Source organism: Ceratosolen solmsi, unplaced genomic scaffold (assembly GCF_000503995.2).
Source record: "Ceratosolen solmsi marchali unplaced genomic scaffold, CerSol_1.0 scaffold43, whole genome shotgun sequence".
NCBI classification, from domain to species: Eukaryota; Metazoa; Arthropoda; class Insecta; order Hymenoptera; family Agaonidae; genus Ceratosolen; species Ceratosolen solmsi.
The window spans coordinates 4,235,911-4,240,065 of record NW_011948431.1 but is presented as its reverse complement, the minus strand read 5'-3'; the positions used below and the strand labels follow the sequence as shown (position 1 = coordinate 4,240,065).

The window sequence follows — 4,155 nt, the reverse complement described above, 5'->3', positions numbered from 1 at the left end:
TTTGACGAAAGACGAATAGGACGAAGAAGATGAAGAAGAAGATGAAAATGAGTAGATAATAATAATAAAAAATATAAAAGAAAAGTGAAAAAAAAAAAAAAAATTATAAAAAAAAACAACAACAACAACAACAACAACAACAACAATAACAACAACAACTGAATGAAAGACCCGTTGGAGAAGTACATTAAACCGAGCACTAAACGTCCGACTAGTCTTCATAATGGAATGAAAAGAAAGGGATAATAAAACACGATATAAGGATTAGAATCGGTCCTCGATTTTTTTCCGAAAAATTAAAATATGAAAGGGCAAAGGTGCTTGGGCGCTGCTCGTAAAAGCAACGCAGCCCGGGGGATTCGGTAGATACTGGCGGGCGGAAGCTTGGCTCAACGTCGTCGGCTCGTTTCGTTCGGATTGATCGCTCCCACAATCGCTATGTCTCTCTCTCTCTCTCTCTCTCTCTCTCTCTCTCTCTCTCACTCACTCACTCACTCACTCACTCGCTCACTCACTCACTCGATCACTCGATCACTCTCACTGCGCCCCGTCCCTCCAGGCGATTCTCGCGATGCCGCGGCGGAACCTGCCCACGCACCTCGGCCTCGCAAGCTCCCAGAGGCGATAGCGAGAACGAGAACTTTGTCTCTCCTACCACTACTAGGAGATCTCTTTCAGCGGCCGCTCTCGCGCTCTCGTTTTGTTCCTACGAGGAGGAAAACTCGAGGCTCGAGGCTCGCTCGCCTGGTACGATCTTCCCCGTCGCGATAAGACGTTTTCAGTGTCCAACTCGTTATTACGCCGAAATAATCGATGCCACGCCTATTTACATTTCGCCCTTGCATTGACTCGAAAAGAAACGGCGCCAAAAAGCTTTCAACAACATAAGGAAATTCGTTATAGTAACAGTGCTTTAAGCCGACTATCCCCTTAAGGGGCCTTAACGGATTGTTCTACGTCAAATGGTAGCACCGATTCGAGAAGGCCAATGTAAGGGATAATTAAATAAAATAAAGAAATAAAAAAAAATAAAAAAAAAATAAATAAAAAAAAAAAAAGAAGAAGAAGAAGAAGAAGAAGAAGAAGCAAAAACAACAAAAAATAAAGAAAGAAGAAATAAAAGAAAAATGCCAGACTTATTCGCAGGCTCGACGACCGATGTAATAAGAGAGGCTCGCATATAATCGAAATGGAGTTAAGCGACACGGGGGAGTTTGAGAGAAAACAAATTTCGGTATGAACGATCGCGGTTGGAGGAGAGTAAAGAAGCGTAGCAGCGAGTAAGGTAAAGGGCAAAGAGAGCAAGGAGTGCAAAACGCGAGCGGACCAAGTTCGTCGACGACTGGTTGAGACCGACCGGGACTCGTTCCTCCCCCGGCTCGCTCTAATCGCATAACGAAGCCAAATCGAAATCAGGAGCAACAACAGCAACGGTAACGGGTAGGAGCGAGAGGAGCGTGAATCGTTAAGACGGTAAGACGACTCGGGGCTAAGCCCAACGCGGGACCAGCCCGATTGTAAGCAAGCGAGCGAGCGAACGAGCACGCACGCACGCACGCACGCACGCACGCACGCACGCACGCACGCACGCACGGACATAAAGAGTCGAGTAGGGTATACGAGGGACATTGTGGAAGAGTAGCATGAGGAGGCGATAAAGGTAGTAGCAGAGGTAGAGGCATAGGCTGAGGCAGAGGCATAGGCAGGCTAAATTCTTCTCGAACAACGGCAGCGGCGACGGCAGCGGTGGTGGCGATGGCGGTGGTGGCGGTGGTGGCGGCTGTGGCGGCGGTTGCGGTGGTGGCGGCGGTGGCGGCGGTGGCGGCGGCGGCGGCGGCGGCGCCGGTACCGACCAGTGCGACTCGGGATTCGTACGCGCGCGGTTCATCAGGCGGCCCGCAGTCTCGCCGTCCGAGAACTCCAGACTCGCCCCGAGCAAGCCGACGAGCCCGTGCCGAGAGTCGCCCAGCCGGGCAGCAGGAGAGCGGGCCTCCCGCGCCGGCTTCCCCGTCGAGGCGACGGGGGATGCGAGGTGCGCGCCCGCGGCTCGGCTCCGTAGCTGGTGCGCCGCGCCGGCCCGGCCCGATGACGCGGCCACGAGGCGGTGACACATGGAGGTGAGCTGGCGCGCAGCCGCAGGCCCGCCGCGACGCTCGCCGACTCGAGCCGCGCGAGAGTGATCGAGCGGCCGGAGGAGGCTCCGGAGGACGAGGGCCGCGCGCCGGCCGATCACCCCGGGCGCTCGGGGCGGCGGCGGCGGCGGCGGAGCCGCTGCTGGTGGTGGTGGTGGTGGTCGTGGTGGTGGTGGTGGTGGTGGTGGTGGTGGTGGCGGCGGGCCGAGGCCGCCGGGGGCGGAGAGGACCGGCGCGCGCCCGCGCCCGCGCCCGCGCCCTGCGATCGCCGGCGGCGGTGCGAGCGACCCGGGAGGAGCGGGAGGCGAGGCGACGACACTCCGCGCCGGACCGGCGAATCGGCCGCCGTCGCCAGGCCTTTCGTGTGCATGTGCGCGGAACCCGCGCTCCCGGGCGGCCGAGCCTCCTCGACGATTCCGCTCCCGGACGAGCAGCGGGCCACGCCAGGACGGCCCGCACGCCGTCACCCGAGGGGCCGACTTCGCAGTCCAGGATCCTATGCGGTGAGTGACTTTGTAATCCGTTTCAGTCACGGCTATTCACAGGCCGTTGGATGTAGTTATGCTCAGTACGTAGCCACCCTTATCGGCTTCTTATCAACCCGTCACCTCTCTCCTCCTCCCTCCCTCCCTCCCACCTCACTATACTGCTCTAGGCAACTCGTTCCACGCCCAATCCATCCCCGTCTTGATTCTTCGGTTTTCCCTAGTGACAATAGTTGGCCGTTATTTTACCCATCCGTTTAAACGAAATCTTTGTTATCCGGTAGGTATGCCTGCGAAATAGACATATTATGTATACGTGAAAGCGTGCGTGCGTGCGTGCGTTCGTGCGTGCGTGCGTGCGTTCGTGCGTGCGAGTGAGTGAGGTGAGAGAGAGAGAGAGAGAGAGAGAGAGAGAGAGAGAGAGAGAGAGAGAGTACGCGCGTACTTGTGCGTGTGCCCGCGCCCGTGTGTGTGTGTGTGTGAGACTGGACATGAAGTCAAGTTATCTCAGCTTACCGTTTAATCTTGACCGAGCAGACGCTTAATATTGGGCTCAACGGATTAACGGGAATTTCACCTCCGCTGTCGTATGTTACGTTTCAACCCTCCTCTCGCACCTTCAATTTATCAATTAACTAAGGATTTCAATGTACATCGAATGGAAATGCCCTATTATCGAACGAAGGGACAGGCTATTTTAATTAAAAAATGCCCCTACAATTCATCCCAACGTCTACGTAAAATTTTCGATCTACAGACTCGACGCGCATTTTATGCGAAATAGCGGTGACTGATATTAATTATAATTGAATTACTTGGAGATCCTTTTCCTTTGAGTTATGCACGCACCGGTGAACTGCATTCGCTGAGAAGCGCAAGTGAACTTGGAAGGGATAAAATTGATTAAAGAAATGAGCAATAGTGAAGCGAGTGTAACTAGCCTATGAGACATGTAATAACATGGCATTCTGGCATCTTATTTTTCACTCTCGACCATCTTTTCCTGAATGTATAGACAAGATGCAACAGACAATTGCGCGCAAAGCCATAACGACCGCGCTTCACCGGAATAACACATATACTTACGGATCTCTTCGTAAATGCTACTTTTCATACTGAGCGGAAGAATTTTACGAGATTAATTTCACCGAACTGTATAAGCAATCGGCACACACGGACGATAGCGACATTTTCATCAGCGCCAATCGTCACCGAAGATCGTTACGTACAGTCTCGTGCACAAAACTAACGCGCCAGACTTCCTTAAAGCGCGAGAGCTTGAACGGCCAGTTCGGCGCGTCTCGAGCATTAGCCTTAATGAAAATTCAGCGCGTCGCTAAGTTGCCGGCGAACGGCTCGAGGATTTTTCTCGTTGAGCCTCGGTCCGCTATATCTCCCTCCGTCCCTCCCTTTTCTATCAGAATCCCAATAGCAAACAGATAGAGATAGAGATAGAGATAGAGAGAGAGATATATAGATATATATAAAGATATATATAGATATATATATAGATATATATATATATATATAGAGAGAGA

The 4,155-nt window shown here is 52.8% G+C and overlaps 1 protein-coding gene across 2 annotated transcripts in view; it reads left to right on the top strand.

Moving 5' to 3' along the window:
• The first annotated feature begins 1,886 nt into the window (after positions 1 to 1,886).
• The window catches only part of LOC105364195 (uncharacterized), a 131,848-nt gene continuing 129,579 nt past the window's right edge, over positions 1,887 to 4,155 (top strand). For both annotated transcript variants that reach the window (XM_011502074.1, XM_011502073.1), the window contains exon 1: positions 1,887 to 2,117. The gene's annotated coding sequence lies outside the window, so the exon portion shown is untranslated. The remainder of the gene's footprint in view (positions 2,118 to 4,155) is intronic.